The sequence below is a fragment of the Anser cygnoides genome, chromosome 4, assembly GCF_040182565.1.
Source record: "Anser cygnoides isolate HZ-2024a breed goose chromosome 4, Taihu_goose_T2T_genome, whole genome shotgun sequence".
Lineage (NCBI taxonomy): Eukaryota > Metazoa > Chordata > Aves > Anseriformes > Anatidae > Anser > Anser cygnoides.
Window position 1 is genome coordinate 59,585,001 of NC_089876.1, and position 20,171 is coordinate 59,605,171.

Consider the following 20,171-nt stretch of genomic DNA (forward strand, 5'->3'; position numbering starts at 1 on the left):
AAGGGACCAGCTCACCCAATATAGTGACATGACTTGCAAACGGAGATAGCAGAATGTCAGAACCACCTGAGGGCAGAACAGCAGCCTGCATTAAGGGTGGAATGAGAGGTGCTTAAGGTAGAGAAAAAGCCAGCAAGGGAAAAGAAACGGAGAGGAAAGATTTGGATAAGAGTGGAAAGGTGGCATGGATTTCAGAGGGGGAGCAGAGGCAGTCCTCAGGGGAGATCTCAAAGAGGCACAGGATTCTTGAGAGAAACGTTGTGAGAGACATCATGATACGAGCTAACATTCTGCAAAGGACACAGAAGAAGAGAGTAGGTAAACGTGAAGCATGTACCATCTGCCAGAAAAGAGCTCACAGGCAGGGAAATGAGAAAGAGTGAAAAGAGAGAACTTAAACATTGGAAAGAACATAGGTATAGAAAAGGGGGGAATAATAATAATAACAACAAAAAAAAAAAGGCAATAATAAGAAGCAGAAAAGAGGACAAAGGAAAAGGAAAGAAAGGAAAGAAACTTCAGATTGATGTGATGAGCCAGAGGGGAAAAAACAAACAAACAAACACAACAACCAACCAGCCAACCAAGCAAACAAAAATACAAAAAGAAAGAAAAGATACCAGCATGTGATACTGATTTTTTTTTATTTATGGTTTCCTGTCCTGTGGTACTTCTTTGATCTCTGCTATTACTCTTCAACCTACAGGTCACTAATACAGTTACTTAACCAAAGAGCAGCAAGACTGCAAGATCTGATATTCACAAGGATGTGCACAGCTTTTTGCAGCATGTAGTAAATTAGCCATCAGACTCTGTGTGGTATACTTAAAGCCATCTCTTGGGGATAAATCTCCATCTCCTGACAAATACAGCCTAGATGAGCACATACTGCTTGGCTGCACTTCTCACGCTGATGGAAAGTCTTGTGCAGTTTAGGGATGGACCTGGATGTGGCATGTGTGAGCTAACTGAGTGAGCTGCTGTTCAGACTGAGAGCAAAGCATACCAGCTTCATCCTCAAATGTCTCAGCTTTCAGGTTCTAATAGGAACTCTTCTTGGACTGTAACACAGTGTAGCTCTGACCCTTCTCACTCACCTAGTCTTTCTGCCTACCTCTCTGTTCTCCACATCAGCAGGCATTTTCCTCTCTTTCTCCCTCTAGCTCTGTCTCCTTTGAGTATGAGAGCCTCCTTGCTGTCTGGCTTTCTGCCAGACTTTTTCTGCGCTATCAAAATTTTGCAGCATTTAAATCATATCTGAAAAGGACTATTTCATTTTTTCTTCCTTTTCCAGCTTAACACTTTGATTACAGTATTTATTTTTTCAAGCCTGTTGGCAGGCAATGAGGGGAAAAAAGAACCCTAAAGCTAGAAAACCAAAAAAGAAAACGAAGCTGTATTGTAGCTGTCTGACCTACGAGCCCAGCCAAGAGTGCAGAAGGAAAAAGCAACCCACTGGGTATGGCAGCAGGGGGTCGTGCCTGACAGCTGGGCAGGAAAGAGAAATCTATGTGTGATGATTGGCAATCTGAAGACCAGAACACTCACCTCCTACATTTCGTTTGGATTTGGGGAGACAACGGAGAAAAGAGAGTGATTTTTAGAGGGTAAGAGATTCAAGAACACATGAGGTTTTGGAAGGATGGGAGCGTTTTAACTTGTAGCTGACCTCTCGCTTAGCTTCTTCTCAGGTAGGACATTGAAAGCTGACATTCATCCTTCATCCTTCATCATTCCTGCCTGTTGTCACAAACAGTCTCTGAAATCTAGCACAGGCTGTAGCTACCAATGGAACTTGACAAACGATACAGCAAACTACCAAGGCTTAGCTAACATGTCTATGCTCTGGAGTACAGATTAGAATTCCCTTGTATGTTTGAACCATGCCTAAATCACTGGGGTCTATGGGTGACGCTATAACTTCTCAATCAGCATCATCAAAACAACATCATACAACCGTTAAAAAGCTCATCTGCAAGGCAAAAAAATCCTATTCTGCAGAGCTATCCGGCTCCTGCTTTTCACCAGAGAGACTTGATGTCAGAGTGACTAATGAAGCAATCAGCTGGGAATAGCTCACATGGTATTTTAGCACTCTGATTTCCTCTTTTTATAGTACGTGAATTAAAAAAAAAAAAAAAGCCAAGGCAAATTACTTAGGATTTTCAAAAGAATTTCTTATTTAGCTGCTTGATTTGAAAAGATAACAGCTGGGAGGGGTTTAACCACAGTTTTTACTGTCATCAGGGTCAATGCTGAGCACTTCTCAAAACTTATCCTACATAATTGGTGTACGTAATTTATCACTGCACATACTGTACGAGGAATGAACACAGCATAATCTTCCTTCGAATACTGAAGGAATCAGCAACAAATCAGAAGCATCATTTTTAAATGTAAATCAAGAAACCCAAACCACAGGCTATACCCCTATGAATATACTGTATGGGAAAAGAAGTCAGAGGCAGGAACACTGCAACCAGTGCCTTGATTCTGCCGTAACATCTCCCTTCCATCTCATGCACGCAAGCAGCCTGCTATCACTGCAGTTAACAGTTTGCAGATTGGGTAGTAGGAGCCAAGAATCACAGAACGGCTGAGGTTGGAAGGAACCTCTGGAGATCATCCAGTCCAACCCCCCTGCCAAGAAGCAGGTCACCTAGAGCATATTGCAGAGGATCACATCCGGGGGGTTTTGAATATCTTCAGAGGAGACTCCACAGCCTCTCTGGGCAACCTGTTCCTGTGCTCTGTCACCCCCACAGTAAGCTAGCTACTGATATATTTGCTTTCTGGGGTAGCTTCCTCCTCCTGGAGTCTATGAGCAGTAAACACTGCTATAGCATGGCTAATTAAGTCTACAGGGTGCACGATTAGTATCAGATGCACGTGTATTGCAGCATTATGGTAACAGTGGCATGGTTTATGGGTATCTTGGATTAGGTCAACCAATGCAGTTGGAGAAAACAAAACCAACTTTGAGCACAAGTTAATTCTTTTCTAATGTTCCAATATACAAATTGCGCATATATGTTAATGTATAAACTATTACCTTATAAATTTTGTCTCACTTATTTCTTATATATGTATAGCAGATTCTTAATTACTTGTGTCTTTATTAATCCACTTACCATTCCTGCTGGTATGAAATGCCATTATAACAAAGGAAGATATATTTTACCATTCTTCACTAAACCTCCGTACAGTCCATCCACGATTAAGGACAAAGGTTTCCACATAATCCTTATTGATTATATTCCTTCAGGCTCATAAACTATCTTTTGCTTTTTTGTGCAAATTTTCTTCTCTCGTTAATACCTATGAGATGGGAAACAAACACACTGTTCAGTTGCTGAGTCTCCTGGGGCTCACTGTATCTTTATGGCTTGTACCAGGCCTACCTGACTGGATAACGAGGGAGGGATGAAATAAATGGATGGCTGTGTGAAAGGGGAAGCCATCACCAGCCAATGCACAGCCATTCATAAACCAAACTTGGATCTTTTAGAATGTTCTTTTCCAAGCAAAATGACACCTTATTCGAAGATAAATAATACATTTAAATTTTAGAAAACTGAATGCCCAATTAAAATGTTATTTCAGTAAATGAAACATCTTCATTGCAATTTTAATGATCTATCTTAGATTTTCCTAAGTGCTTCTTTTAACTTCCTGTTTCACAGAAGTTATTTGAAGATGAACAGGTATGACCTGGTGCTTAGGGACATGGTTTAGTGGGTGACATTGGCAGTAGGGCGATGCTTGGACCAGATGATCTTGGAGGTCTTTTCCAACCTTAGTGATTCTATGATTCTGTGAAAAGAATGAAGCAGCAAGCTTTTTCCTGCCCTAAGAGAAAACACGCAAGAAAGGTCCCTAGAAGCAAGAAACACTCTGAAGCTCTGACTAAACTGAGAGACCCAGGAGCAGCTCTGGACTCCTGGCCTGGCAGTGTACTGAAGTTGGGTTGTGTGTCCATTCAGTGCACATAGGCCAATGAAGGCATCTCTTTCCCGCATACTGTGCTTTCAATGAGAAGACCCAGAGAGGAACCACATTAACCAAACTTATCCTTGATATGGAGAATCACAGAATCACAGAATTGTAGGGGTTGGAAGGGACCTCAAGAGATCATCGGGTCCAGCCCACCGAAGATATGCTGAAAGTGTGACTCCAGGGCATGCTAAAACTCACACAAACTGTGTGATGTAGATGTTGTCTTAAGTTATCCTAAGAGTGGCTTCTTAATTTCTCCCCTGGCAAACTAGATGCCAAAGGTGCCTCGAGAAGAAGCCTTCTCCCAATATGTAGATGGGCATAGTTGCAAGGATAGCTCTCTGCAGCAGTGCATGGCGGCTGTCTCTGGTCAGGTCCTCTGAGCCTCTTAAGCAGCAGCTGTCTAAAGAAGGAAGAAGGCATTTGCACTGTCTCAGAGCTACCGGAGATACAAAGCAACTCATCTATTGCAGATACATTGCTTCCCTCCTGCCCTCCAAAACAGACACCCCCACCAAAGGGAATGCAGCCTATGAAGGGTCCATGCCAGAGCACAGGAAGAGAGAAATGGAAGGAACTGCATCTAGAAACCACTACGTCTTGACTGTAACCCCTCCAGACTTCATGCTGCTCCGCTTCTTTCCTTGCTGAAGGGACTGAGAGTAACCAACAGCAGTAACAAGGAGAGGAGTCTGGAGTGAAGGAGTGAAGTTGGTTCTGGGAAAGAGGGGAAGAAAGGTGCTTTCCCTATGAGTTTTATGTTGATACGTTTCTCTTTTTGCTTCCCAATTCCCAAATCAGTAGTTAAATATTTATATATGTATACCAATTGGCAATAAATTAACTTACTTTTCCCCAAGCCAAGCCAGTTCTACAATGGGAATATATAAGTGGTCTCTCTGTAGCTCAGCGCACAAACTTTGCCCTTCCTGTTCCTCCTATTTTCTCCCCGCATCAGCTGAGGGGCAGGAGTGAGCGAGCAGCTAGGTGAGTGTTTGGCTGCTGGCTCGGGCCAACCTACTATATACAGGAGAGAATCTGGGACAAAACTTGCAAGCAACTTTCGGTTTTATAGGTGAAAAGACATTGTGGAGGGTGGGTGATGAAAGTGAAACCAGTTCCCCGTTCTCACCATGAAGGAAATACAGACCTATTACCTAAGTTATGCTGTGGGGCTTATGCGCTGTCTCCCACTCAACTTGAGCAACAATATTGCCAATAAGCATATATAATTATTTGTTTGGATCATTTTCAAATATGGAATTGTGCCACGGAAGGTATAATGATTTCTGTATAAATAGTAATTATTTCTAAGCAACAAGTGTACGCATGATAATCATCTTTGAAATTGCTAGATTTAGGGCATGCTGAAGGATGACTTGGAAAAGGGACTGATAAGTTCAAAAATTGTCTGCAGAGAAAGCACTTCATCACTGCACAATCATGTTTTATTCTCTCTAGTTGTCTCCTCACACCAATCTTATTCTGGGTTTCTAATCTAACAGTTCTTTCACCTGCAACAAGACAGACCACTCCTTCTTATAACATTCATCCTCTTTTTCACATATATCATCTACCTTTGGGCCTGACAATGTTGGTATGCCTGGGGGTCTTCTGGTAAAGAAGCCTCGATGTTGCTGGTGGCCATATGTGTAACCTAATTCTATTTTTGGTGGCATCTGATAGTACAGAAGTTATACAAGACTTGGCCCATACAAAACTCAACTTGTGCAGTCAACCATTCAGATCTGTAGAGGTTCTGAAAAGTGGAGATCTCTTTGTAAGAGATCTGGCAAGAGATGGCAACAGATGGCAGCTCAGCTTCTCAGGTCCCATCATTTTTTTGTGGGAAGATATGAGGCTGGGCATGTCTGCAGGTCCCTGGCTGACCTGGGGAAAAAGAGCCTTCATAACCCCATGAGTTTTTTTTTGCGCTTTCCATGGCAAATGTATGCTACCCATCCAGGGTCTCTACCCAGTGCACTCCCACTTATAACAGGCGTCTTTAACCTGCCGATTACTGTAGATTCCTTCCTTCACTGTTTAATGTAGCTGGGCCAAGTGTTTTAACTGACTTTAGAAACTCAGCAGCAAAGCCCTGGATGTTGTCTTTGGTTCTGTGGTTCTCTGGTAGATGTCACACAGTGCGTGCTCCCAACTCATCCAGCATTGCAAAGTGCCTGAAGTTGGCAGAGCTAGGTTAGTACAAATTAGGCTTCCCACATGTCTCTACAAATCATGGTGTTCTGTTTTGCCCCCAGTCCAAAAGAATGTCAGACACGAGCCTGCATGTTAACTACCAGAGAAAATTCCCGAGGTCTTCCTGGCAGTTTCAAGAGTATTACATAGCACAGCTTCTTACTATTGAAACACGGGCTCAGTGATAGGTCTCCTAAAGGGTTATGTGTATCTGTGCATATTCTTACAGATATACTTCAAGACAAGTGACGGACAGTAAGTACATCCTGTGCTAAACGCAGCTCATTTGGGGGGAAAATATGTTGCTTTAACTGCAAGCAAACCCAAGAAAATAGGTATTAGAAACTGAAATAAATGTGGTCTCCAGGTACATCTTAACCTACAAATTGATGCATAAAGATAAGACACTCCTGCTAAGATGCATCTTTTAGTGACATCAGCTTCTCTTCATTTCAGAATGTACTTTGACATGGGACCTGAAGTAATGTGTGTGTGAGAAAGGCAGGAAGCATGGAGGATAGTTACTGCAGCAGAATGCACAGTGAGAGGAAGAAGGCGGCGCAGTGTTGTACCTCTCTGTATCTTTTATTTCTGAAGCTTTTGGTTTCTCAAAGGTTGGTCAGGTTTGCTAGATGATCTTTATGTCCCCTATTTACATCCTTACCACAGAAGAACCGGGCATATTCCTGGAGCTGACACTTCACAGAAATTCAAGCACAACTAAATCCAAGATAGCTGCAACCCAATCAGAGGACTATAAAAGAAAGAACTGGAGAGGAGGCCTTGGCAGTAAAAGTATGCGAGAAACAGGAGCCCACCCAAAGACATTCAGAGGTCATTTGTGACACTCTTGGAGATTGCCTATGGGACACCATTCCAGAAGGGCATATTCATCTCATGAATCCTGTGTCATATCTGACAGCCCTATGTTTAAACATGTGGACAATTGAATTTAACCCCAAAGCTTCCTGAAGCAAGAAGACAAGGACAGAGGAGGAGATTGAAAGTAGAAAAGCAATTAATGGAATAGGAAGATAGAAGCAGTGGTATTACCTTTGCAATATTTAATTGGATTGTTACCTGAAGTGCAGGAACTACCCCATGTGGTTTCAGTTCAGCGAACTCAAACTTCTATCTACCCTTCAAGTCTGTATGCAAACTAGATATACCCTTGCCTGCTAAGCAACATTCACATTCCCTTTAAGCAGCCTAAAATGTATGTGTGCATGCAAGTGTTGGAATTTATTTCCCCATAACTCATGGGTGGAATGGATTTCTCTAGTCCCAGATTTTACAAGAGACTTGCACTCACCTCAAAAACCTCACTGGTTTCTAGCTGCTATTGGCAGGACAGTCTGAGGGACAGAGTCCTCATTTCCAGAAAGTGATAAACTACCTCTATCTAGCCCAGTGCTCCTTTATTTTAATTAAACTCTAATGCATATCTGGGCCTTGGAGGCTGAGTAGAGCTTCTATTAACCAATATTACCATTTCAGAAGTATTTCAAATTACATACAGGGTCTGTAAATGCTTCAAGTTATTAGAGCAGTATTAAGTACATTTAATATCTTTTAAAATTATTTTTTAAATAATTAGCTTTTATTTAGAAGTCTTTCATATTTCCCAGACTACAGAAAGCCATGGAGGTATGCTACATACCTTTGAAGTCTTCTAAAACATGCAAAACATTTAAAAAGAAACTAGGTTATAAACAGTATATACCCATAACATCAGCTAATTTTAAATGTAATCAGCATACTGCATGCAAGAAATATGTCATAAAGGAGCACATTTAAGAAATGAGAATCAGTTTGGAAATGTTACGTGAGCTTCTTAGCTTAAAAATAATTCTATTCCTAAATAAGGAATAAAATGCATATGCTGCATACCAGGAATCAAACCTGGCCATGAACCGGGGGTATGTGACATTTCCATCTTCATCAAGGGGGATTCTGTCAAGTAGCAGCTCAAACTCTTCATCAGTAATCTCCACACCGAACCTGAAACAAACAGCAGTTAGCAGCACTGGCTGGCGGAGTTCACATTTGGGTCAACAGTACCCACAATACCCCGAGCATATGGCTGCCATTAACTCTTTGTTACTGCTTAGGTCCTCCAGATCAAGAGCACCACGTGAATATCAGAGGTTAATCAGGGTTTTGATCGCCTCAGCATTCTCAAAGAAAGAAATTCTACCCTAGAGTCCTGGCATTGGTGAGGCACAGAAATAGAAATACTAGCATATTGAACTGTGTGCAATTGTCCTCTATAAAAAGTTATTCATTACACTAAAACACTGGTATTGCTTAAACTAGTTAACTCTGAAAGGCTTTTCATTTGGACTGTTTAGCATGAAAGAAAATGTAGAGAAAAACTGTCTTTTCGGGGAAACAGCTTCTTAGTGCTTTTGGAAAGCATTTCATAATAGCATTAAAGACATTTTGCATACAAATATTTAAAAGTGGCGGTGTTTATTCATCAGCAAGAAAGTGTTTTCACCTCTCCAGAACAATCAAAACATAATCCTTGAGATACTGGCATAAACAGGAATGACTTAAGCAATAATAAAGAACAAGGCATTCATTCATCATTTTGCAAAGCTGATAAAACTCAGCTCACTTTTGGTGGGATATATTTTCGTCTCAGCAAGGCGGCGAAAGGGTACACAAAAGGTAGTATTTGTTTGTTGCTTTGGTTTCATCATCATGCTTTCCCATTTTACGTAACTCAAGAAAAAGTTCTGTTAGAGTGCCATGTGTCCCTAACTGCACAGCAGCTCGCTTGAGATTTCTGACTCCCAGGTTTGGAGCATGGCAAATGGCTCATTTACCCTGCTTTATGTCTTAGGAAGTTTGCTGAGGAGGGCAGATACAGCTGCTTTTGCGTTTGCCCTCAGCTGACAGTACTTATTTTACTGCCTTTCAACTTTGCTTATCTACATTCACCTCTCATTTAGACACGTGCATTTACAGAAGCTTGTGTTCTGCCATTACATGTAAAACACACATAAACAAAGTAAACATGCAGCATTTTTTCTCCACGAAGAATAGAAAACCTAACTTGGCTGGGGAGTTTCAGTAAGAACAAATTCTCAGGAATCCATAACTGTTAAACAACAGCGGGGGTTAAACAACATTGCACAGGTCATTTGAAGATTACCTATTTGTATACGTGATCAATGGACAAAATCCGTTCACTCACATGATCAATGAAATGAAGTCTCCTTTTTGTTTGTTGCTATCTCCAAATCCTTGTCTCCATCGTCAGCATCAGAGGACCTCATCCCAGAAAGGATTAAAGGCTGTATGTAAGGCACGAGCAGCTTGGTACTCTGCTGAGAACCAAAGCTGGGTAAACTGGCCAACTTGTAGATCTGCAACTAAAACAGATAGATTTATTACTGTTTATTATTATATCACGTCTCTGTGCATAATCACACATAAAGGTGCTACATAAAATAACACATGAGATCCGAGGAAGAAAAAGAACACCACTTAATACAACATTTATGTGTTTTCATAGCAAATACATGTATCTGGGGGAAAGAAAGTGTTTTTTTTTTTTTTTTTTTTTAATATTCTACATGACTATCTTCAGATAGGCAGGAGAGTAGCAAAACAACTATTTGTTCAAAAAGCAAAATTAAGCTTTTTTAAGCCGTTAAAGACAAAGAATTGCTGTGATCTAAAGAACAATAAAATAATCTAAGAAATTGATCTTATCCATTTGGTCCTCTCATAGAGTAAAACTACTGAAGTGAGGCCCCACTTCTAGCCATATCATTTGCCTTGGTACAAGAGTTTTTGTAAATCCCAGAGGCAGACAGAAATTCATGCACAGATCACTCCAGCACCTTTAGCTGCAAATAAATAACCTTTTAGTCACTGATTAGGAAGACTTCTCTCTGGGCTCTGGCTTATGTTATTTTTCTGTCTCCACAGCAAAAGATGCATGCTCTGATTCTTCCATGTATGTGTTTGTATGGAAAAAAAAAATATATATATATGATTTTTGTTTGTTTCTTTCTTTCTTTCTTTGTTTGACCAAGAAGATTGTCAATGTAAAAGGAGGGAGAAAAATCTTCACTACTTTTGGTAACCAAATTAAAAAAAAAAATAGGAAAATATGTAAGGATTTTCTTGGTACTGAACCCAACCTTATCATGACTTGTTACTGAGGATATTTCTCAACTCTATAGATTCAGTATAGCTCTGAATAACTGCTTACTTCACTTCATCTGGAGAGGCTGACAACTTGTTGTTGGCTGGTAGCATGAGGCAGATAGGCAGTTCACTAACATGGAATGAACCATGCCACTGTGGCTACTGCATTGAGCATTTCATGTCATTTCTTCCTTAGGAATGTCTCAACCTGGTCCCCATATCAAGATATGTGTAGAGGCTGCTGGAAAAAAAAGGTTTGGCTAAGTTCATTGCTCAAGAAAGCTATTCAACAGCCTACTGCCAAGAGGGACTTTATACGCATGGAAGCACTGCATAAACATCAGGCATATACCTGACCGTGTACAAATGTATTTTATGAGAAAAATACTAGTACCATTTAATGAGCTAAATAAATAATGTCATTTCAATCAGGAGGGTGGGTCAGAATCACACTTTCTTGAACGCTTCACTTTTCATCTCTGGTAGTACTAAACGCCCTTCAGACTGTTTTGACTGTAGCGTTGTTGGTTGCACACAACTCCTTCCTGAACCTGGCTGGGGAAAAGCAGCTGTCTGGAAAGAACCCGGTGATCTCTGGGTGCCACAGTCCCTCTTAGGACATGTCAAAGTCATTTCAATGTTGAAGCACCCCAAGCTCCCCAGACATATACAGGGAGATGGGAGCTGATCCTGAAGGTCTGGTCTAAAGTACGCCTGTGTACATTTATTTTGTGGGGTGGTGAGTCCTATTGGAACAGAGGGAATCAATGCAGGATTCTGAAGGGTGCCTCATCTCCACCTTATGTCGTATCTGCAAAGTCAGAAAATACAGAGTGATCTAAGGGAGTAAAATGGGGGAAGGGAGGAACAACGCTGCACCAACTTTGCATACTGACATTTCCTCCATTATTAAAATTCCAAAGACCTATTTTACATTACTGATCTCAGGATTTCTGGAAACATGCTGTGACTACATTACATCCTTTGTGCTCACTGATGTGGAAACAGAAAAAGCATTGAATGAAGAGTGTGTATGGCCTATACCGTTTGTTACCCCAAACACTGATATTATACTTTTCATTCTGAACTTCCCCTGAAGCTTTACAAACATATCCAAGATATACAAAGGCAGTAAACAGGAGGATCAAGTGCTCCAGCACGCAAATGCAGCCACCTGAAACTAAGCAATGATTTAATCAAACAGCAACAGCACACAACACATGAATCACTGAGTTCTCCAGGGCACATTTTCAAAGGCAGGTGCAATGGGCAGGACTTGAGAAAAAGATATCTATTAACTGGAGGGCTAAGCCTATTTAGACAGAAGCTGATGCAAAACGCAAGGGACTGGTTAACAGTGAGGTTGAGAGAAAATGCTTTGGCAAGAAGCCCAGAACCCTGGCAAAGGGAGCACCTGCAAAAAGCCACATGTGGTTGGTCGTACCAGTACCTACATTTGCACATGCAGATTGGGAAATTGTTATTTCCATTTTATCATATGTTTAACATCTCCAAGATCCTCAGATAAAGGCATCTCCCATCTTAAATCAAAGGGACAGAGAGGAAGATTAGGCACATTGGGAAATTCAGCAACTTCTTCAGAGAGTTATTGAAGAGTCTTTTAATCACCTATAAAGACACCACTCCTGGGTGCCAAGGTAACAGCAAGTTTTTAAGAAGTCATTAGCAGAAGAGAGAAAAGATGCAAACAGCACAATCTCTGCACAAAGGCAATTGGAAAGAAGCACAGAGAGCAAGCAGAGAGGAAGAACTTACTAGTGTCAAGACTGGCATGCTGCAGGAGCAGAAATGGCAAGACAAACAAGATAGTAGACCAGGTCAGAGGGATAAGCAAGCCTAAAACTGTGCTGGGCACTTGAAGCAAGAGATGTATATAGTGATCTGATTGTACAGAGAAGTAAGTGGGAGGAATTTTCAAACAGGGCACAATATGGCCAGAAGGATAAACTAAGGGGATTATTCCAGCAGTGTGACCTCAGATCTGTCCAGGGAACAAGGGCAGGCAGAGGTATATGCAATTGCTGAGAAATAGCAGGCAGTTGTGAGGTACACGGCCGTACAGCTCCTATGTGCAAACATTTGTGTGGAAAATGTGGAGCTAATTGTGGAAACTGGTTTCTGCTGGCAGGCAGAGCACAAATTCACTACATGCTGCATTTGCTTATAAAACGTGGCTCCTCCTCAGCAAATTTTGTGCATTTTATTAGCAATCACCAGGTATCTTACCTGTGATAGCAACATTAATGAATCAAAGAGGCAGCAAAGGAATCAGAAGGATTCTCTCTTTTAGCATTTTTTAAGTAAGCAACAACAACAACAAAATCTGGGTGAGTACTTAAATAATTATGAAAAGGGAATTTAACAACCAACTTCAAAAAGAGTCTAAAATACTGTTTTATTGGCATAAATCACAGTTTCCAGTTCTCTCCAGAAAACCTTCCCTTTTTCCACCCCTCATGGCACAAACTCTACAGGTGCCTGTGTAACCACACCTGCAGTGTTGGTGCCTCCTTGGCCCTTTGATCCCTTCATCACTCCCAGGGTAGTCAGCAGACGTACATCACCGGTCTACACCTGGCAGGCAGCTTTTTTGAAGAAGCAACCTAACAGGTAAAAACTAAGTTTAGAATGCTGAACCAGTAAAGTGTCAACTAGAAAGATGCACAGGCAGCAAGACAGGGCTTAACCCAGTACCTGGACAACCCTACCAAGTTCTTCTGGCTCTTTTTATCCCCTGCCATTCAGACCCTGCTGGTAGGTGACAGACTGCCATGGACACTGGCTCACACGAGAGGCTGTTCAGAGCCTGGCCTCCATCCAATGGCAGCAAGGCAGCTAATCGCCTTCTAAAATTTGGCCCCGAAGTCTCTTGTAATTTGTACTATTTAAACATAATCAAAGCAAGAAAAATTCACTCTGTAACAGCAGCACGAAAAGGAAAGGTAGCACCACATGTGCCTGTCTCCCTTTTGTTTCCCTACAGAAAAGAGGTCTAACATTCAGCTAAGTACCCAGCAGAATCTGGGGAGGGGGCTTGCACACACCACAGTGTTTTGGGGTAAATTGAAGACTACCAGATCTGTGTTATATATACTGAGCCTTTACTGTGTCAAAAATGCATGTTATCAAAGAGCTAACAACACAACGTGGTTTTTGTCCACTACTTTTTGGAACTGTGTATCCTTCTCTTCTGTATCTAAGATGATGTTGACTCCACTCCTTAGATATGGAAATCAGAACGTTCAGTATGCCTAGATGGTTACATGACCTTTTGTTATCCCCGAGTACCTATGTCCTTCACAAATTCATGGATTTTACAGTCATTGACTTCTGCCTGCTGCAGACGGGACAGATTGTCCAGTCCCACAACACTAGGAAATGAAACCAGATCTCATAAGCTCTCATGCCATGCCTCTTAAACTACCCCTTTAGTCCAATATCTTTCTGCCCTTACTAAAGGGATCTCTCAGATGTCAACTCTGTACATCAGGCAAAGCTATTTCAATGCTAGCATATGTTTTTTGTAGTACTGTGACAGTCCCACTCAGAGGATGTCTAAACAAAGTAGTGGTTAAAATGCCGCAAGCTGTCACCACCTGTCTGTATTCCACAGCAGCAGTCTCCCTTGCTGCTGAACAGGTAGTAGAAAGGCCAGGAACTGGGAGCAAATGAAAATGGGAAAAAAATAAAATATGTTTGACTATTAGATGTCCTTCCATGTTAAAACAGATACCTGCAATAACACTGTAAGGATCTGCTGCTGCAAGCATTTCTCAGCTAGTGGGCTTCTATAGCACCTGCCCCAAGAGGTCAGTCAGTTGACCAAATGCCAATAGATGACTCACACTGGAAATGGTACATTTATTATGGGAAACACAAAGCCTCAGCTCCATCTCCTTAGTACTGCTCTGACAGCAGCCAGCCATCACCTTTGTAAGACCTGTGAAGGAGGATGATGCAAACCCCAGCTCTTCATCAGGACTGTCGACATTGCCTGCAATGGAGGGTGTGAACTGCTTTGACTGATCCTAGGAACACTGCCACACCTATAAGCCATTGGCGAAAACTCCAGGCCGGGCAAGAAACTACCAGAGACAATAAAAGATTATTCCTTGCTGAAAAGGACGTATTTCAGAAGCAGTTTCCCAATGCAAGAACTGCAGTGTTTGGTACCTGGAGTATATAGGATCTACTGTTTCCCAACCCTGAACAACAGCTGAAGATGTTAGGACAGATTTCTGAAGTTAGAACCAAACACAGCAAAAGGAAGCCATTCTGATAGTGCAGGTAGAAAAAGAGAACCTTTATTACAAAATGAAAAAATGAAAAAAAAAAGTAATGATGTAGAAAGAATAGCTTTCCATTCACATAGGGTGTTTTCCCTGGAAAAAAAAAAAAAGCTTAAAAAATGTCATAACTAACTTGGAGTTAGTTTTGCTAGCACAAACCAGAAGTTTTACATTACATGGTCTAAAGCTGTAGCTCCTCAATTCATTTTCATTGGGCAGTTTTACCAAGTTCTCTCAGCAAGAAGCAGTGAGCCTGCTGCAGTTCTGCCAGCCCTGCCCAGGGCTGCTTGCTCTCCTCACAGCTGGGATCTGTACACTGCAGCTGCTCCCTCGTGCCCACAGGGATGCTAAAAATACAGGACCTTCTGCTGAAGCACAAGATACCTCATGTCTGATACCCTGGAAAAATACATGTTAAAGTCCAGTTCAGATCTGATCACTCTGCTCTAAAATCTGCCTTTACATGCAGGTGAGTAAAGCAGATAAGAGAGCTAAGTATAAACCAAGAAGCATATGAGGCACAGCACGTGCAATGCAGGCAACTATATCCTAGCATAACAGACTAGGCAAGCAGATGCCCTCTCCAGCTGAAAACAAACTTATATCATTCCCAAACTTAGTGTTGGCAATGCTGGGCACAATTTTCTTGTATTTCATTATTAAAGTCCAAGGATCTGTGTCATGATCCAACTGGATTAAGCAGTGTTAATTAGCCAGCGGTAAATACTGCAAGTAAGTTGCTTCTCAAAATGTGGTAACAAAATCCATAAAGTGTCCCATCATACCCTATTCCAAAAACTCTTTTATATAAGGTAATTTATTGAACATTGCCCCTCTTAGAAGCTCACAAAGTATTTGTTCCATCGAACTTACATTTCCAATAATTTCAACCACATTCCTTTTATAAACAAGTTTTGAAAAATTTTAATGGATTTTTAATCTTTTTTTTTTTTGTAATTAAGTATAAAAACTATTCCAGAAAAATAAAAAATAAACTAAAAAAGAGCAAATAAATTCAATCTTAACTCATCATACATGCTGGAGGAAAGGGAAGCCATCCAGAGGGACCTTGACAGGCTTGAGAGGTGGGCCTGTGCAAACCTCATCAGATTCAACAAGGCCAAGTGCAAGGTCCTGCACCTGGGTCAGGGCAATCCCAAGCACAAACACAGGCTGGGTGGAGAAGGGATTGAGAGCAGCCCTGAGGAGAAGGACCTGGGGGAGCTGGTTGATGAGAAGATCAACAAGAGCCAGCAACGTGTGCTTGCAGCCCAGAAAGTCAACCACATCCTGGGCTGCATCAGAAGAAGTGTGAGCAGGAGGGCAAGGGAGGGGATTATCCCCCTCTGCTCCGCTCTCATGAGGCCCCACCTGGAGCCCTGCGTTCAGCTCTGGGTGCCCAACACAAGGACATGGACCTGTTGGAGTGGGTCCAGAGGAGGGGTACAAGGATGCTCAGAGGGCTGGAGCACCTCTCCTGTGAGGACAGGCTGAGGGAGTTGGGGTTGTTCAGCCTGGAGAAGAGAAGGCTCTGGGGACACCTTATAGCAGCCTCCCAGTACCTAATGAGGGCCTACAGGAAAGCTGGGGAGGGACTCTTGGTCAGGGAGTGGAGTGATAGGACAAGGGGTAATGGCTTTAAACTGAAAGAGGGGAGATTTAGATTAGATATTTGTAAGAAATTCTTCACTCAGAGGGCGGTGAGACACTGGCACAGGCTGCCCAGAGAAGCTGTGGATGCCCCATCCCTGGAGGTGCCCAAGGCCAGGCTGGATGGGGCTTTGGGCAACCTGGTCTGGTGGGAGGTGTCCCTGCACATGGCAGCGGGGTGGGACTGGGTGGGCTTTAAGGTCTCTTCCAACCCAAACCATTCTGGGATTCTGTGATTTTTAAATGAGCCAACACATTACTTGCTATCAGCAATAAATATAAAAGTGCAACATTTTGAGAACATCCCTACGAAGTTTTCTGGATGTGTTCATACAGAAGTGTAATGCTACAAGGGCCATCACAATGCATCCAGTTTGGTACATCTTTTATCTTAGACTCTCATTAGCTCACAGGCTCAGTGATATAGACCTGATCTTAGCGTAGTCATTTCCACTTGCCAATGTGTAATGTTCCATGTGAGAATAGAGGGGTATTACACCCATTTTGTCCAGATGGACCTACATATTTTGGATCAGTAAACAGACATAACTTTGTCATCTCAGTACACAGAGGACTATAACAACTGCAGCTGAAACAAGCATCCTGCTTCTCAGCATCGTTACAAAAGTTTCATTCAGTTGAACTTAATAGGGTTACAATAAGACAAAACTGATGTGAAAGGGTGATAATCAGAAGCTTAAACTCTTTTAGATGCTACCTGGATCTGCCACCTGCAGCAAACTGCCAGGCCAAACTATTTTAAGCCAGATTCCAAGGACATCACTTGAGCCAGTCTCCTCTGCAATTAACTTCAAGGACTGCCTGACTACTTCAGAACTTGGCACAGCAAGTGTGGCATGTGTACAAGAGGCAGAGATTTCTTTAACAAATTCACCAACACTCACTTGCAGTTTAATTGCAGTTAAAGCACAGCTTGTCTTTATTATCTTATTATGTCAAGCTTTGTGGAATTCAATTAAGATATCTATTGTACTAGTGAAAATTTAAAACTGCACGCCAGTGCTGTCAAAGGGTCATAACATAATTACAGCTCTATCCACCACTCCACCCTCTATTCACTCCAGCCATACTTTCGATAATCTTAATGACAGATTTGCCAGACTGAGAGTAAATTAGTGCTGAATACAGCTTGTTTGATGTTCCTTTATCTAAAGTGTGCCCTGCCATCTAGTGGCAACGATATTCCAAAAATACCATTTCATTTTTTCAGAAGGCAAACCTCCGCTGGAAACCTTTCCACTTCCTCATTTACATGCTTCAGAAATAATTACAAAAAAAGTTGCAAAATATTGTACACTACAAATCACATTCTCAGGACCTATGTAGATAGGGACTAAAGAAAAATGCAAAGTGAAAAATGAATCTCCCCTACTCATATTACATTGAAATACAGGATCAACTTTTACATGCAGTTCTGTAGCATACATTAAATATGAAGTCCTTTTTCTAGTTAAGTGTCAAAGAGAGATTCATGAATCATAGCTTCAGAGAACCAAACCATTGCATACTTTTCTTCCACATACAGTTTTCTCAACCTAGTTGCTCTAAAGCTAAAGTAGGAGTTACAGACCACATGCTGATAGTAGTCATTCAGAAGGAAGTAAGTGGAGGTGGAAGAGATTAATGAGGGGTATATAAGAATGCTGAAGTACAACCACAGTATAACTATGTCACACCCAGCTATGTCACAAACTGACACCTCTATTCCAGAAAGGTCACTTCTGTCATTTTCCTTGGCCCCAGCCAGATATTCTCATGCTCATGCCTACGTAACAGCTTCAACTCACTGTTGAGGACGTGCTGAAAATTCATGTTTTGCAGCGCTGCATGACTGCTAGTGCTGACTTGAGAGGAGGTGGGGAACATGTGACTGGAAAGGAGAAGGAACTGAGAGCTGCCATTGAGACACCAAGATCTTTATGCCAGCTATGAAACTGTACCCTCAGTTTCTGATCCACTATACATTAATGTCAAGCAGCTTTGTTGTACTGGGTCTGATTGAAACGGAGTCAACCATCTTCATAGCAGCCCATATGCAACTACGTTTTGGATCTGTGACTAAAACACTGATAACACACCAGTTTTTTGGTTATTGCTGAACAGTGCTTGTACAGCATCAAGGCTTTTTCTTTTTTCTTACTCACCGCCCCCTACAGCAAGTAGACTTGGGGGGCAAGAATCTGGGAGGAGGGAAGAAAGGCACAGCCAGGACAGCTGACCCAAACTGGCCAAAGGGATATTCCATACCATAAAATGTCACGCTCAGCAATAAAACCTGGGGGTGGGGTGCAGTGTTTCCCCAGGTAGTCACTGGAGCTATTGCTTGGAGACTGGCTAGGCATCAGTCTGCTTGTGCGAGGTGGTGAGCGATTGCCTTTCCACCACTTTGTATTTTTTCTCCATCCTTCACTTATAAAACTGTCTTTATCTCAACCCACAAGTTTTCTTGCTTATGCTCTTTGTATTCTCTCCCATCTCACCTAGTGGGGCGTGAGTGGCTGTGTGGGTGCTCAGCTGCTGGCTGGGATCAACCCTCGACCCCACCTGTTCAATTAGATTTTTATAGCAGATATTCACCAACATTTCAGAGCTGACAGTTCAGTCTTTTGCTCTGTTGATAATGAAACAAGGTGCTGAAATTGCACCTACAAGACAAGGTGAAGCTGTAACTCAGTGTTGTTACTGTGTTGCTTTGTCTTATGCTGCTGTTCCTGACTGGGCAGTTAAGAGAATAGTTATGCTACGCCTGTTGGGACTCAAACACATAGACGTAGCTTTCCACCAGATCTTTTCACTTCTGAAAAGGAGCATTGTATTCAGTGTCAGTGGCTTCAAAGATGGTAAAAACTTTTTTTCTCCCTCAGAATATTTCTCTAGATCACAAAGACGAGATGAGAATTAGTGAGCACTCACCTGTCTTTAGGCTGAATGAGCTGACAGCTGAGAAAGCAATCCAGAACCCAGAGGTGTTTTTGGGTGGTAACGCATCAAGTCATCTGCTTCTTCATGGAGATCACGTATTGATCATTAGAATCATAGAATCATTAAGGTTGGAAAAGACCTTCAAGATCATCTGGTCCAACCATCACCCTACTACCAATGTCACCCACTAAACCATGTCCTTAAGTGCCAGGTCCAACCTTTCCTTGAACACCTCCAGGGATGGTGACTTCACCACTTCCCTGGGCAACCCATTCCAATGCCTGACTACTCTTTCTGAGAAGAAATGTCTCCTAATTTCCAACCTAAATCTCTCCTGGCACAACTTGAGGCCATTCCCTCTAGTCCTATCACTAGTTATCTGCAAGAAGAGGCTGTCTTAGAGCCTACATTTATACAAATACTTTGATCTGCTGTCAGGAGAGAATGGGTCTCTTTAAGAATGCCCAAAAGAAAAATGAGGTAGAGAGAAGCAGGGATCATAGAATCATAGAATTGTTAAGGCTGGAAAAGACCTTTAAGAGAGCATCAAGTCCAACCATCCACCTAACACTTCATGAATTATAGCTATTGGTGAGAACCAAGATGATGCTTATTTAGTAGCAGAGGTGAACTGCTCTCTGTCACTATTCTGACTGAAATGGGAATAAATCCAAGCAGTTGTGCAATATTCCCCTTAAAGATATAGGACACTTAGTGACCTATACAATTTGAAGCTACAGATACCACATAATAAGTAGTGCCTTACCTAACTGTTCTGGATGAAGGATAAGAAACTCTAACATGACTGACCAGGACACACAAGAATAGTCATTCTAAGAATAATGAAAAACTTGTCAGGTTTGTAGTCTTCAGAACAATCAGTATGTTGGACATACTGGGGGTGGGAAG

The 20,171-nt window shown here is 41.9% G+C and overlaps 1 protein-coding gene across 14 annotated transcripts in view; it reads right to left on the reverse strand.

Annotated features, from left to right (window-relative positions):
- The window catches only part of CFAP97 (cilia and flagella associated protein 97), an 80,560-nt gene that overhangs the window by 11,605 nt on the left and 48,784 nt on the right, over positions 1-20,171 (reverse strand). For 11 of the 14 annotated variants that reach the window (XM_066996253.1, XM_066996249.1, XM_066996251.1 and 8 more), the window contains 4 exons: positions 10,424-10,597; positions 9,398-9,575; positions 8,086-8,196; positions 1-3,318 (listed from right to left, as the gene is read on the reverse strand). The exon at positions 1-3,318 is cut by the window's left edge. The gene's annotated coding sequence lies outside the window, so the exon portion shown is untranslated. Of the gene's footprint in view, positions 3,319-8,085; positions 8,197-9,397; positions 9,576-10,423; positions 10,601-20,171 lie in introns of all 14 variants that reach the window. The other 3 variants (XM_066996242.1, XM_066996241.1, XM_066996243.1) reach the window with 3 other exon arrangements.